We start from the raw sequence: 16,608 nt of genomic DNA on the forward strand, positions 1-16,608 counted from the left end.
ATTCGGAGGGAAAGCCGGATGTACTTCCCAGACTGTCCTTCAAAGCCTAAGCTGTGTGTGGCAGTCTGTTTCAGGAGTTACCAGACTCAGAAGATTTACTGGGAACTACCGTGAGCATAAACTGCAATTTTATATTTTCATATGTTCAGTTTTACTGTTGGTATTACTGTCATGTATTCAGTTAGCACTTTTGTGTTTGTAGTTTTGTACTTATAATTAGTTAGTGGTTTCTTTGTTGTTAAAAAAAAAAAAGTGATGGCGGTGTGCATGTAGTGGCACTTGGCTGGCAGTGTGCGTACAGTGGCGCTTGGCTGGCAGTGTGCGTGGAGTGGCACTTGGCTGGCAGAGCTAGCCAAACGCCAGTCCACACACTCCCATCAGCTGGTGTGATTGCTGTATCACGCATGTGGGTGTATGAAAATGATGGGCCCTTGAGTGGCGCTGACTGTCGATGGCAGTGTTTTAATGTGCTGGGCCTGTGGCTGGCAGCGTGAATGGTCTTGTGCATGTCATGTATGAACGGTGTGTGAATGGACTGTAAAGTGGTTGGTGCCTTGTCGCGGCTTTACAGCTCACAAACTGTGAGTCAGCGATTCAGTTTTTTGGCCTTTCTGTTATTAACAGTGCATTTCATTTTTATGAAATCTCTTGTTAATAAAATTTGATCCACTGAATCATTACTCACCTTCATGCCCGATCCAGCCAGTATTTGTGGTAAAAATGACAAAACCTGCTCCACTGTAATCAGGCGTTGCAGCACACCCATGACACGCTAGGTGTCTCGGGTGGGACCCCGATGATGAAGCATCCCACCAACTTAGTTGGTGAGTGAGGGGTCTTTTTAACATAACCTAAGTGAGTTTCTTTTCACAACTGTAGTGTTTGGATCATCACAGAAGTACGTGGACACATCAAAATGATCTATTACAAAACTACCTGTGGTTCAGGGGGAACCTACATTTTTGGTCCCAGGTGTAGCCTTCATCTAGGGAAACCTACCAAAGCCAGACATTTTTTTAAACTAGACACCCCAAGGAGTCCAGGGAGGTGTGGCTTGCATGGATCCCCCAACATTTTCTTACCCAGACTCCTATGCAAACCTCAACAGTTGCTTAAATAAGCATATTTTCCTCACTTTTCTTTGTAGGATTACCGCTCCCGCACAAATTTCCTACCACCCAGCGTTCACCTCAGTCTCCCAAGTAAAATGATACCTCACTTGTGTGGGTCTCCAAAGCAGAGTCAGTCTAAAGATGTATAAAAGAAAAATATGTGCTTCTCAACTCGCTGTGCTATCCCCTCAATCTCTACAGGTTTTTGGTCTTTTTCTGTTGCAGGCACCTGGGCTACCCACAAAAGTGAGATATCATTTTTATCAGGAGACTGGGGGGAACACTGGGTGGAAGGAAATTTGTGGCTCCTCTCAGATTCCAGAACTTTCTGTCACCAAAATGTGAGGAAAAAGTGTTTTTTGGGCCAAATTGTGAGGTTTGCAAAGGATTCTGGGTAACAGAACTTGGTGAGAGCCCCACAGGTCACCCCATTTCGGATTCCCCTAGGTGTCTAGTTTTCAAAAATGCTCAGGTTTGGTAGGTTTCTCTAGGTGTCGGCTGAGCTAGAGGCCAAAATCCATAGCTAGGCATTTTGCGAAAAACAGCTTTGATTTCTTTGGGAAAATGTGATGTATCCATGTTGTGTTTTGGGGCATTTCCTGTCGCGGGCACTAGACCTACCCACACAAGTGAGGTACCATTTTCATCAGGGGACTTGGGGGGATGTTGGGTAGGTGGAAATGTGTGGCTCCTCTCAGATTCCAGAACTTTCTGTCACCGAAATGTGAGGAAAAAGTGTTTTTTTTGTGCCAAATTTTAAGGTTTGCAAAGGATTCTGGGTAACCGAACTTGGTGAGTGCCCCACAAGTCACCCAATCTTGGATTCCCTTAGGTGTCTAGTTTTAAAAAAATGCACATGTTTGGTAGGTTTCCATACGTGCCGGCTGAGCTAGAGGCCACAATCCACAACTAGGCTCTTTCCAAAAAACACATCAGTTTTCTTTGTAGAAAATATGATGTGTCCATGTTGCGTTTCCCGTCGTGGGCATTAGGCCTAACCACGCAAGTGAGGTACCATTTTGATCGGGAGACTTGGGGGAACCCAGAATAGCAGAACAAGTGTTATTGCCCCTTGTGCTTCTCTAATTTTTTTTCTTTCCAATTGTAAGACGGTGTGTAAAAAAGACGTCTATTTGACAAATGCCCTCTAATTCACATGCTAGTATGAGGTCCCCAGAATTCAGAGATGTGCAAATAACCACTGCTTCTCAACACCTTATCTTGTGCCCATTTTGGAAATACAAAGGTTTTCTCAATACCTATTTTTCACTCTTTATATTTCAGCAAATGAATTGGTGTATACCCGGTACAGAATGACAACCCGTTGCAAGGTGCAGCTCATTTATTGGCTCTGGGTACCTAGGGTTCTTGATGAACTACAAGCCCTATATATCCTCGCAACCAGAGGAGTCCAGAAGACGTAAACGGTATACTGCTTTAAAAAATCTGACATCGCAGTAAAAAGTTACAGAGTAAAACATGAAGAAAAATTGCAGTTTTTTTAACCTCAATTTCAATATTTATTTATTTCAGCGGTTATTTTCTGTAGGAAAACCTTGTAGGATCTACACAAATGACCTCTTGGTGAATCCAGAATTTTGTCTACTTTTCAGAAATGTTTAGCTGTCCGGGATCCCGCACTGGTTTCACACCCATTTCTGTTACTAACTGTAAAGAAGCTAAAAGCACAAAAATGTAAAAATGGGGTATGTCCCAGTAAAATGCCAAAATTGTGTTGACAAATTTGGTTTTCTAGTTCAAGTCTGCATGTTCCTGAAAGACGGGAAGCTGGTGATTTTACCACCACAAACCCTTTGTTGATGCCATTTTCAAGGGAAAAAATACAAGCCTTCTTCTGCAGCCCTTTTTTCCCCCAATTAAAAAACAAGAACAATTCGCTATATTTTGGCTATTTTTTTGGTCTCCTTCAGGGGAACCCACAAACTCTGGGTACCTCTGGAATCCCTAGGATGTTGGAAAAAAAGGACGCAAATTTGGCGTGGGCAGCTTATGTGGACAAAAAGTTATGAGGGCCTAATCGAGAACTGCCCCAAGTAGCCAAAAAAAGGCCTGGCACCTGAGGGGGAAAGGCCTGGCAGCGAAGGGGTTAAATACATATGTATCTTGTTGTAATATACATTTTCCCCTTATATAAATGTATCTGCTTACAACAGGAATCATAGTTCAGTGTACAATGACCAATGTATAATGACAACTTCATCTCTATGCCATAAGAAGCATAGTTTATGTCTTTGAATACTGATGTTGTTCACTTTTGTGCTGTGGATACAATTGTCATGTAGGGGAGAGCCAGCTCTACTTTAGTCTTCTGAAGGTAAGATAGTTGACAGTGAATCCTGTGTGTGTGAGTAGTGAATTTCATAGTTTGGCTGTGTGAATAGAGAAAGATGCTACACCCATTGTTTTTTTTTTATTATATGTGGAAATTATGAGGTGGGACCCATTTTGGAACATAGGTTCCTTTTTTTAATGTTATTATCGAGTTTCTTCCTGATGAAGAGTGGTCCTTTGCCATGCATTGCTTTGTGTATGATACAAACTTGAAAGTGGATCTTCTGTCAACTGGTAACCATTGTAGAGCCCTCAAGGCAAGGGAGATGTGATCTTGTGACTTTTTATATAAAGGAGGGGATTAGTTGCAGCATTCAGGTGTCTCTGTAATCTTCTCGTAGTAGACAAAGGTGAGCTGTGAAAGACAATTAGTGTAAACCGGTTTAGATAGGAAAAGAGAAATGGCAGCTTAAACCTTATGAGAGAATACTAGGTGAGGGCAGATGAGTTGCAGAGTTTCATTGTGAGAAAGCTTGATTTGGCTACCTTATCCACTTGTAAATTTATTGACAGCTTGGTGTCCATGGTAATACTAAGGTTTCTTACCTCCTTACATATTTTTGTGGTCCTAGATCATCAGGCCAAGGTGCAGAAAGGGTCACAGGTTTTCCCATCCACCCAGGTATTTAATTTTTGGAGACATTCAATTTGAGGTGGCTCAATGTCATCCATTGGTCAACAGCCCAAAGGAAACTGAAGACTTTGGATGTTCTAAAGTCCTTTGGGATTTCCAGTTTCAGAAGTATCTGCATGTCATCAGGTGTAGTTATAGCAGGTAAAGTCAAAGCCATTGACCATATCTTGTAATGATGTCTTATAGATGTTGTAAAGCATGGGTGAGATAACTAAGCCTGCTTTAACACTGTATGGTTTAGAAGAGAATGGAGGCGTATGTATCATATTTGTTCTGTTGTGTAGGTAAAGTGTGATCCAAGCGACAGCCGTGCCCTCTCAAGTCTTCTGATTAGAATGCCATGATCTACTGTGTCAAAGGCTGACGAAAAGTCCAACGGCAGCCACCAAGGTCTGGACTACTGTGTCTAAGGTCAACCCAGGTACCAATTAGGGACGATTCTGTGCTTCTTCCAGGATTGAAGCCAGTTTGAAAATCAGACAGTGAGAAATTGTTTTCAATGAACTGTGGCGTCTCAGCAAAAGATTCTCCTTCTGGAAATTTGCTCAGGAATGGTCAGTTTTGTTGTAGGTCTGTAGTTATTGGCATCTTGATTGCCCAGATTATGTTTTAAGTGTACTACTGTGGTGGCTTGGGACTTAAAGAACTAGCGTCAGAAGGTAAAATCTTTGATCTGGGTTCTGGAAGGAAGAACATGGCAGCTAGCTAGGAGCCGGTCGCGGGACTACCCGTAAGGGAGGCAGCACTCTGTGTTAATTGGTTATGGTGCACACAATAACTAACTTACGTTTTTGTTGTTGTCCATGTCGTCGAGGTTGATAGGGGCATGAGCGCGTCTCCCTTCAGTAAACAACGAGCTATCACGGTGAGCTCTGTAAGAGGAGGGGGAGCTGACGCAGAGCGTTGGTTGCACGCGGCTCAGGAAATCTGAAAGAGCCAGCGAGCTGCAGCACGGATTCCCCTCTGGGGAAGGAGTGGCAGAGGTAGCACTGGAAGGTATCCAGCCGGCTGCTCGGAGCCCAGGAGCCATGGCGCAGAGATCAGGAGGACCCCCGCAGCTTTTTGGAGTGAGCATATTAAGCAAGAGAAGCATGAAGGTGAAGGTAGACACCCTGCTTGTCTTGTGGATGAGGAGAACAGGCAAAGTGGGAGATACTCTCTGAGAAGCACCTCAGGGCACCACCTTTCTCAGTCCCCTCTAAAGCTGGGTTAAAGTTTCAAGGGGGAAACAAGGTCAAAAATTGGGGGAGCGGAGGAGTGAGAGCAACATCAACCCCAAACTGAGGACAAGTGACTGGGCAAGGGGATAAACTTTGGAGGAAGAATAAGGGCCAGCATACAGAAGAACTCTCCTGTAAACGTAATTCCCTTGCTGAGGACCTTTCTCAGAATTCAGCCGAAAGCCATTAGCAGAAAGGGGCAAACTGGGTTGCACCCCTAAGCTCTGAAGTAGGGGCGTACAGGAGCATTTTTAATAAAACATCACCTGCAATCACGTTCATGACCCCCAACCCCACCCCTCCTGACCCCTCCACCCTGCGTACAGTAGGTGTGGCATCCCCCAGAGGAGGACTCAGTGGGGAAAATATAATCACTGCAAACTTTGGCTATGGAAGTGAGGCATGGTTTTGCCATCTCAGTCATATTTCAGAAGGAGATCAGGGGTGTGTGAAAACTTTGCCCAAAAACTGGATTCACTAGCTGAAAGAACACTAAAATTAGAGAATATAGTTGCATAGTTAAAAGCAGTCTCCATTCATGACAGGGGGGGTTAGGGAATTAAAGTTCAGGAAGAGAGAGATTCAGGACAAGCTTGAATCCCTAGAAAAGAGTGCCAGGACGAACAACTCAAGAGACCTGAATATCCCAGAGGGGGCAGAAGGGGAGGACTCAAGGGTTTTTTCTGTCTCTCTAATCAAAACTGCTCATTTATCATTGATCTAAAAGGTAGACTTGGCAAGAGATTCAGAAAATACACAGGGCTCCATTTAGGAGGCACCCGGGCAAGTCTAAACCAAGGAAAATATTGGTAAATTTCTTAACCTGCTTGATAAAAGAGCAGTCCCAGACACAGCAGCACTCAAAGAGTTCATAGATAAACAAGTACTATTCGTCCTCTTAAAGAAAGGATCCAGGAGCACATTAGAGCAATTGGGATTAATCACCCCAATTACCCCTTAGCCGTCCATTACAACTCGGTATATGTGGACTCTGAGGTCCTAGGGATCAGATTCCATGGCATTACACGCATCACTAGGGATGTGAGGGGTGACGATTTGGTCTCCAAGCTCAGGAAGTATGAAGCTAAGTGGATCATCAAACTCCGTGCAGTTGACCTTAGTTTGAACGTGGATAGGGAACTTCAAGTGTTTCTTTGGTACATATTTTTAAACCTCTGTTAGGTGTTTTGAACATATACACATTATCACTACATTTTCACTTGTGAGACACTATACAATATGATTCCCCCCATTTTCACAGTTTCAGTAATTGCATTTTTGATTGCCATTACATTCCTGCGGGGACCCTTCTGGAGTCATCCGACTAAATATTTTGTGTTATCATGTTTCTCTAATGCATAGTCATATATGTTGCTCACAATTTTTTTGTTTTCTTTGTTTTTTTGGCATTTCACATATCTCTGCTCCTTACCTATATAGTCACACATTAGACATATACTTGTATATTGTTATTACCTGCCTTTTAAGTTGACACCTCTAGCTGGTGGACTTTGTTCCTAACAATTTTAAGCTATGTACAATTAATGATACCATGCTGACTTTTAACATTATTTCACGCGTTAGCTTTTAACAGGATGCCATGTGTACACACCACTTGTTCAACCCTTTACTGATACATATGTCTTTCCTTCACATCACCTTTCATCTCTTTTATTTAAGCCCTATATATTATTACTATTACAACATGCTATTCTTACCACACTCCAAAAGGGCCACCGCATTAGCCCTCCAGTTCCCGTTCCTAACTCTCCAGCTGTCTTCCCCCTGTCTCTGTCTAAGGGTTTTTTAAATGTCCCATTAGCATGGCTGGCGTTGGAACGTTTTCCCCCCGCACTATCCCCGGCTCACTTTTTCCAAGGTAAGCGATCTTTTCACAATACACCTAATTATGATTTCTGTGGTCCTTTTGGTTTATGAGCTCTGCTCCTTAAATTTTCGTGCATTTTAAATACTCTAACTCTCATTCCTGCCGCTCTTCATTAACACGTGCACTACGACACGTTTATGTTCGGCTCTATGCTCCCGCCTCAGATACCGTTAAATGGAAGTCTTTGTTCTGAATTGGGATTGGGACCTTTTGGCGTCTCCCGTTCGCCTTAGTATGAATGTGCTCTTTTTGCTTTTATTTTTACTTAAGCGTTCGCCTGGATATTGTTTGCTCACGTGTTATAACGTGGGCATATACTGTACGTAACAGCTGGCGTCCGTTTCAGTTTTTACAAGCTTTTCCGCAGAGAATATGTTTGCTTTCCCCCACAGACTCTCTGATTTTAGACCACACTTACAGCTCTTTGTTGTTTTTAAGGCCCGTTGTGACTATCAATAGCCCCATGTGCCATCGCTTTTGCCACATGTTCCCTACAATGCTATAATACACCACATGTTATAGACCATGCTTTGGTCTCAGTTCTTCTTTTCATTTATTTAGTGTACAACACTGCCTTGCATACTTTCATGTTTCGTCTTTTCTTCACACATCATTTTGTCTTCCCCCAGGCATGAGACTTACCATGGCCTCATATAACATTGGCGCTCTCTACTTCCTACTATGAGCGAGCGACTCAACATGCTCTTTAGGCTTACTGCACATACCTATGTCACTTTCTGGTATTTCTTAGACCGTATTTACTCCCAGAGGTATGAATTCTCCTCTTCTCTGTCTCTTGTGACTTACTATCTTTTCTCCATAGCTTGTTGGTGTGTCCAGCACACAATGGCACAAATGTTGGTGACGGAGCCAAATACATACTCAACTCAATGTCTGTTTCAATGACATCACTATGCGTTCTGGAACCTAGGACACGACGGCATAGGGTGTTTTGACTTGTCTGTGCAGTGAAAAGGTGTGTTTCACGATCTACTTATTTTGTCTTTTTTTACTCATTGGTACAGGGGTATCTCACCACCTTCCTTTTTCTTCTATTTTGACACGTTTCACTATTTTGACCCTCACTTTCCACTGACCACTCTATCACCCTTAAACGCTTCTAGATAGGGATTGCCTATATAACAATGCTCATCCAATGAATACGATGGCTATGTTCATGGAATGATGACCATTCAATGGGCTTAAGGTTTATGTCTTACAATAAAAGAACCTACCGCAACTGAACCTGACTGAAGGACTAGTTTATCTACGAACTCGGAGTGCTGCGGTGTCTGGGACAAATCTTGTGTGGTGTTTCATTTGAACACCATATTATGCTCTGGGGTAGTGGAGCACTTTCCACCGCATTGCACCACAGCTCTTTGCTAAATACGTATATCTCTGTCTATACATATACCACATTTGGGAAGTGTACCACGTCTAACCACCACTACCCATCCTTCTCCGTTGAAAAAAGAGCAGATCCTGGCAAATAATCTAAAACAGAAATAATGGAAAAGTACTGATTTGTCCTTTGAGATTCGATCAGCTCTTTCTCTTGTCACCCTAGAAGATAAGCAGTGGGAACTAGCGAAGCGAATGGAGGATTTCATGCTCTTGGGGCTACTGTTCAACTGAAATTCCCTGCCTTTCTGAAATTTATGTACAGAAATAAGGTGAACAATCTAAGAGATCACGCTGAAGCTAACAGGCTAATTGAAGTAATTAAGGGGAGCAATTTGGATTAGTGAGCTGGATGTTGAGGAGTGAGCTGGTTTTGTCCTGGTCCTCTTTAGGCTCGTGGGTGAGTAACCTTTGGGTATCCATCAAGCTGTAAAATCAGTGTCATTGAAAACTCTGAATCACAAAGATGGGTGTAATGGTTTAAATCCTCTCATGGAACTTCAATGGGCTTAGGATGGCTAGGCGTCTCATTAGGTTACTGCAATGCTTGAAGTATACAGCCCTCAAATTATAATATTGCAGGAAACTCTTCATTAAGAATGAATATCTGGACCTTTTTCATTAGAAAAAATGGGTTTGAGATGTTATCTGTACTGATCAGACTTGTAACATGAGGGGTGTAGCGATACCTGATAAAACAGAATCTGGACACTACCATTACAGGGAGTGCAGAATTATTAGGCAAGTTGCATTTTTGAGGATTAATTTTATTATTGAACAACAACCATGTTCTCAATGAACCCAAAAAACTAATTAATATCAAAGCTGAATATTTTTGGAAGTAGTTTTTAGTTTGTTTTTAGTTTTAGCTATGTTAGGGGGATCTCTGTGTGTGCAGGTGACTATTACTGTGCATAATTATTAGGCAACTTAACAAAAAAAAATATATACCCATTTCAATTATTTATTATTACCAGTGAAACCAATATAACATCTCAACATTCACAAATATACATTTCTGACATTCAAAAACAAAACAAAAACAAATCAGTGACCAATATAGCCACCTTTCTTTGCAAGGACACTCAAAAGCCTGCAATCCATGGATTCTGTCAGTGTTTTGATCTGTTCACCATCAACATTGCGTGCAGCAGCAACTACAGCCTCCCAGACACTGTTCAGAGAGGTGTACTGTTTTCCCTCCTTGTAAATCTCACATTTGATGATGGACCACAGGTTCTCAATGGGGTTCAGATCAGGTGAACAAGGAGGCCATGTCATTAGATTTCCTTCTTTTATACCCTTTCTTGCCAGCCACGCTGTGGAGTACTTGGACGCGTGTGATGGAGCATTGTCCTGCATGAAAAACATGTTTTTCTTGAAGGATGCAGACTTCTTCCTGTACCACTGCTTGAAGAAGGTGTCTTCCAGGAACTGGCAGTAGGACTGGGAGTTGAGCTTGACTCCATCCTCAACCCGAAAAGGCCCCACAAGCTCATCTTTGATGATACCAGCCCAAACCAGTACTCCACCTCCACCTTGCTGGCGTCTGAGTCGGACTGGAGCTCTCTGCCCTTTACCAATCCAGCCACGGGCCCATCCATCTGGCCCATCAAGACTCACTCTCATTTCATCAGTCCATAAAACCTTAGAAAAATCAGTCTTGAGATATTTCTTGGCCCAGTCTTGACGTTTCAGCTTGTGTGTCTTGTTCAGTGGTGGTCGTCTTTCAGCCTTTCTTACCTTGGCCATGTCTCTGAGTATTGCACACCTTGTGCTTTTGGGCACTCCAGTGATGTTGCAGCTCTGAAATATGGCCAAACTGGTGGCAAGTGGCATCGTGGCAGCTGCACGCTTGACTTTTCTCAGTTCATGGGCAGTTATTTTGCGCCTTGGTTTTTCCACACGCTTCTTGCGACCCTGTTGACTATTTTGAATGAAACGCTTGATTGTTCGATGATCACGCTTCAGAAGCTTTGCAATTTTAAGAGTGCTGCATCCCTCTGCAAGATATCTCACTATTTTTGACTTTTCTGAGCCTGTCAAGTCCTTCTTTTGACCCATTTTGCCAAAGGAAAGGAAGTTGCCTAATAATTATGCACACCTGATATAGGGTGTTGATGTCATTAGACCACACCCCTTCTCATTACAGAGATGCACATCACCTAATATGCTTAATTGGTAGTAGGCTTTCGAGCCTATACAGCTTGAAGTAAGACAACATGCATAAAGAGGATGATGTGGTCAAAATACTCATTTGCCTAATAATTCTGCACTCCCTGTATTGGGAGTGAGATGGATTGGAATGGCAGGTGGCCTACTACTAATATCCAAACTCATAGTAAAAGATTCACGTTGGTGGGTTACTACGGCCCCAATGTAGAGGACGCTGGTCCACTATAAACGCTTTTTCAGAAATTATCTTTTCCCGATACAGTAATTATGGCTGGGAATTTCACTACAATAATGAATTATAATCTAGATAGGTCTTATAACAGTAAAGCTAAGGTCCATCCCAAAATGCAGGTGTACCTAAACAACATCAGGAAACATATGGGACTGTGCGATATATATGGAGGGTGAGATCAGGGAAACAGTGGCGGTACACCTTTTATAATAAAATGTATGGCCATTTTTTGAGAATAGATTTTTTTCTAGTGGATCGGGCGATCTGAGAGTATGTTAGCTCGGTGGAGCATGTCACGGCATGCCTGTCGGATCATGCATTAATTGTTTTAGACTTGGTACTTTCTACAGAGTGGAAACTTAAATGATGGACATTAGACAGGACTTTATTGTTGGATTCAGAAGTAGTGGACCGCTTAAAAAAGAGGAGGCTGAGGAGTTCCTGAGTTTGAATGCTGGTTCTGGCCTAACACCTACAGTTTGGGACACCTTTAAGGCATATATGAGGGGAAGGCTGGTTAGTATTTCCACCTGGCAGGTTAGGCAGTATATAAGAGAGGTGGAGTCTGGGGAGGAAGCTTAGGTCCAGCTGGAAAGAAGGCTTTTGGACCAGCAGCTGTCAGCAGAGGAGAGAGGAGTAGTTGAGAATGAAATATTAACAAAGAATGAACAAGTTTCTTTGGTGGTGGAGCCTCACGCCAAGGCAAGATGAGAGACAAGTAAGCTGGCTCACTTCGACTATGGGGATAGCACAGGGAAATTGTTGTCATGGAAAGTCAGGTCAGATCAGGCAAGAAACTTGATTCAGGAGATAAAGGATGAGACATACAGGCTTTTCTCCTCAACTCCCACAATATTGAAGCAACTTTTCTTAAATTCTTTACAAAATTGTTTTCACATAATGCTAGTGGATCCCAAAAAAGAAGTGGTGGACTGAGCAGGAGGGGTATCATTTATTAAGCTGTCGGACAATCACAGAGACCAGTTAGAGTGAGAATTAGAAACAGAAGAGGTGAAGAAGGCAGTTGAGTAAGAGGGAAAGCCGTGGCCCGGATGGATTTCCTAACTAGTTTTGCTTGACCTTGGGTGAGGTAATAATCCCTTTTTTGACAATTGTTTTAGGAAACATTAGCTAATGAAGCATCTCTTGCTCATTCATGGGGGGAGGCAGTGGTTACCTTACTCTTGAAGCCTTGGAAAAATCCTAAACTGTGTGAGTCATACACATCTATTGCACTTCTCAATAACGATTATAAGTTGATTAGCAACATTATGGCCAAAAGACTGAGCGGGGTGGTGGGGACTTTGATACAAAGGTACCAGGAGGGGTTCATGAAAGGAAGATACCTTCATGAACTTACACATGAACTATCTGGTGCAACTGACCTCACCCCTGCCTTTGGGTCTGCCCTATTGATTGTTATACTAGACACAACAAAGGCATTTGACAGAGTAAACATGGTTCTTTCTGAACATTATTTTAGGGCTTAAGATCGTAGGGAAAAAGTTCAGAAATTTGGTTCAAAGAATGTATTCTTCTCCTTCGGCTAAAATTTTAATTAATGGTGGTACCTCGGCAGAGTGTGAAATGCAGAGGGGGACGAGACAGGGTTGTCCATTATCTCTATTGTTTTTCAATCTATACATTTGAGAACTGGCACAGAAATTCAGGGCGGAGAAGAAGATTGTCCCTTTCAAGTTTGAGAAGTGGGATGTGGATGACTTGATGGTACACATAGCTAATATACAAGAAGCATTACCACTTACAGGAGGAGTGGTGCGGGATTTTGGGACAGTATCTGGTTATGACGTTAACCCCTCCGAAACTGAGATTATGACTTGGAACATGGGGGAACCCAACTCTGGTGTAAAAAGGGAAATTAGTTCTTTGCATTAAAATTGTGCAAAATATGGTTTAAATTTGAGGATTAGCTTTACGAATATGATTAAAGAAGTACAATCACTTTTGGCCAGCTGGTTTCATCTACCCTTAATGATTTTTGGCAGGGTAAATTCAATCAAGATGGACATTCTGCTGAAATGCACTTTTGTCTTTGTTGCAATTCCTTTAGTGTTTAAGAAAGAATGGCTTAGAGTACACCCCGGTGGGGGACAGCATGCCTGGAGAGCCTGGCCCATCAAAAGGGGTTCGATAAATGGGATCTCACAGACCTATCCAAAGTAGGGTACCTTTGGAAAAATGGGGGAGTACTCCCTTTCTCAGAACTACGATCTGACTATCAGCTAGCTGTCAGAGCAGTACAGATATTTGCAGATACACCACGCTCTCTATGAGTCGATACCTATGGGGGAGGATCCCCCAGAATCATATCACCTCAAGGACAGGCTACAAGATGATTACCTGCCCAGGAAGACAATCTCCCTCACTTACCAAAAACTGTTACACAACTTCCCTGATACTCTAACCTGATTGAGGGAGGCATGGGGGGGGGACTTGGGTGGTAGAGAGGATGACAAACAGCCTGAAGCCCTGTTTTTTCCACATGAGTACACTTCTGTTTGGTACAGCTGAAGATACTTCACAGAAGCTACTATACAATGTTGAAAATGGGCAGACTGGATACAGTCTTTTGCCCCAAGCAATGTGTAGAAATAGGTACACTCAACCATATGATCTGGGACTGCCCAATGCTGCAGAATTACTGGAACAAAGTAGTACATTGCATGGAGAGTGTGTGTGGTGGAGCCAAGAGCCAAGTGGTGCCTTTTGAATATTTAAGGCAACACAGATCTTACCCACACTGACACATTGCGGGTGACCCTGGGTCTGATGGTGGCCAAGAGCAACATAGACAAATTCTGGGGTGATGATGGACTACCACGCTTAGGTGAATGGCAGAGGGATATGGACTAGTGTATGCAGGCAGAGAAGACAGTCTTTGAAAGTAGGGGTTGTCACATAAATGGAACAAAGTTTGGGGGAAATGGAATGAGCATTGGCGATTTTTATGTACCCCAGTATTGGCTGATATTCTACATGCAGGAGACTGGGCGGATGGACCTTAACATTGAAGCTGAGGTTGCTGGGAAGGGAGGCGGGGGAGAGAGAATGCGGGACGTGGAGCAAAGTTAATTGATTATCTGAAATGTACTGCCACTGTATCGCCATTGGCTATGCTTCTATTTCACGTCACCAATTTTCAATTTTATTTTTATTGAAATTCTTAAAAAAGAGTTTCAAAAAATAGAAAGAATGACTTGGGAGGTTTTGAGCAGTATTAGCACCTTCATCTGGGCATCCAACAGACAGCATATTTCAGGGAAGAAATTACAAAAGAGAAGAAAAAAGGGAGGGTTTCAACTGCAGGACTTCCAGGCATATGCTTGGGCCTTCCAACTGAAAAAAGTGTTTATTAAAAGAAACAGTAGCAAGTGGGAGCCTGTAGGAGGCTATGTTGAACTATGTAAGGGGTGGCAAATCTCACATTGTATACAAGTTTAGAGACATGAATTTTTATAAAAAGGTGAAGTTAAAAGTGCTTCAAGCTAAGACTTATGTATAGGCGCACACTCTAAGAGCTACAAAGTTGCCTTATTACAGCAAATATTCACTGACTTGGGACACCCCTGTTATGCCAGAATGTCTGAAGGATACATTAGCAATTCCTATTAGGGAAGCAGGTTCAGAGAGGTGGGGGCAGCTGGTGCAGGATGGAAAACTTACAATAGAAGAAGGTTCTCAAAGGGATCCCGGAGTGGTATTTAATTTTTTTAAGTCTTGCAGATCAAGCAGTGGGCCTGCAACCAGAGGCAGGAAGTTCGCCCGAACTCGATGAATTGATTTGAACAGGAAGAGGAAAAACAAGTGAGGGCTCCAGTTGGTACTGACTAATTTGGGACAGTATGAATGGGAACTTCACTCTTTCAGAGGAGCTCTAGGGAAGATGCTTGCCACACCTCAGACACAGGACTTATGGCAAGTATCTATGTGTTTACTTTGTTCTACAGTTAAACCGGTCTATCTGAGAAGGAATCACCTACTCTCTCTACATAGAGCCTTCTGGTCCCCGGACAAGCTATCAAAACTGGGAAAATCAAGTCAGGTGTGCTGTAAGAAATGAGGCTTGGAAAGGGCGGACAACATACACATCTTTATGGAATGTACGGAGATTCAGCCCTTTTGGGAGAAGGTAATCAGCCAGATACTCCATGCAGAAATCACGGTAGGCCTTGCACTTATATTTGGCAAAGAAGTCCCTCCACTGAAGCTCAATATAAAAAGTGCAATGTTGATGTTTTACCTGATTTTTTTGCCAAGAAGGGAGATATATAAGAAATGGATATCAAAAGATGCTCCAACCTGGGTCCATTACTTGCGTTCAGTGAAGCAGGTGTGGAGCATGGATAACTCACTAAGGTCTCTAAGAAGGCCAATATTTTGGCGGGCATTTGCTGACTGGTTGGAGGGGAGTGCTGCTGTTTCAAATACTATCCGTGTCCTAGGATTACACCAAACCTTGAACCAGGGACCAGTTGGAAAATGTTCATGTTCTGATTTTTTTTTTAATCAGGCCTATAAGTCAAACAAGCCCGGTAGAGATAGAAAATATGGCTATTTGTTGGTCGGACGGTTTTGAGGCCGGAGTTAAAGAAAAGAAAGGTGGATGAGGACAATATAAAAAAAGTTACATCTTTGACCAGGAAGAACCTGTTTGGTGCAGTCGACCCACTCTCCATTGCAGTCAGCATCAAATTGCACCTAGATTCTAGTCTACCGCAACCATTGACTATCACTTGCACTTTATGCTTCTTGGCGTTATTTGACGTAAAACTTTAATAATTAAAATACCTCCAGCTTCCTTATTTGAATTTGTCATTTTATGTAATTTTGCTTATAAAATTTTGCTCTGTTTTTAATTCATTTTGTGATTTCTATTACTTTGCTTTTCGACTTGGTTACTGTTTTGGTAGTGCACAAATACTTTACGGTCTGCCCCAAGCTAAACCTTTCTGCTCTGTGCCATTGCCACCAGCGGCTTGAACTCAGTTTAATTTTAGGAACTTTAAAGGTTCACCCTGGCAAGGGTATTGATTATTCCGTGAGGTGAGTAGTCACCCTCCTCAAATATTAATCCAATTTCTTAAACGACGCCCACCCAAGAGATGGAGGTGGGAGGGGAAGCAGCTGCACAGATAACTTGAACAGAAGTCATGTGATTAAGCATCCAAATATATATGTTTACAAAGGATCAGTTCCTTTAGACGTACAATAAAACTCTGAAAGGACGCACTTTTGATATGAAGTGAAGGACATTCCAGATTCTGTGAGTATTGCCTGAGAAGAATCTTTAAAGCAGGGCCTTTTGGAGCAGGAAAGCAGAAAAGCTCTTTGTGAGGGTAAGTGTGTGTTTGGGAGGATAGAAGTCACCCAATCAAAAGGATGGTAAAGGAGAATTGTTCCAGGGGAGAGAAAAAAAACAGGAAGAAAAGTTAGTGAATAGGAAGCAAGAAAACTAGACTAACAAAAAAGCCAACCAATAGTAAGCAATGGGTGACCAAAAACCCATCAAGTATTGCCAATTCAGACAACAGGTCTAAATGTGCCTATTGGCAACACCCAAAAACAAGTTA

General features: G+C 42.5%; 1 protein-coding gene and 1 long non-coding RNA gene across 6 annotated transcripts in view; one reads left to right on the top strand and one right to left on the bottom strand.

The window, feature by feature from the left end:
- Nucleotides 1–16,608, bottom strand: part of LOC138261605 (zinc finger protein 605-like) — a 396,374-nt gene that overhangs the window by 324,458 nt on the left and 55,308 nt on the right. The gene's annotated exons all lie outside the window — the stretch shown is intronic.
- The window catches only part of LOC138260768 (uncharacterized), a 34,118-nt gene continuing 24,651 nt past the window's right edge, over nt 7,142–16,608 (top strand). Inside the window, exons 1-2 of the long non-coding RNA XR_011198975.1 lie at nt 7,142–7,197; nt 14,986–15,200. This is a non-coding gene — a long non-coding RNA (uncharacterized lncRNA). The remainder of the gene's footprint in view (nt 7,198–14,985; nt 15,201–16,608) is intronic.

The sequence above is a fragment of the Pleurodeles waltl genome, chromosome 10 (genome assembly GCF_031143425.1).
Source record: "Pleurodeles waltl isolate 20211129_DDA chromosome 10, aPleWal1.hap1.20221129, whole genome shotgun sequence".
NCBI classification, from domain to species: domain Eukaryota; kingdom Metazoa; phylum Chordata; class Amphibia; order Caudata; family Salamandridae; genus Pleurodeles; species Pleurodeles waltl.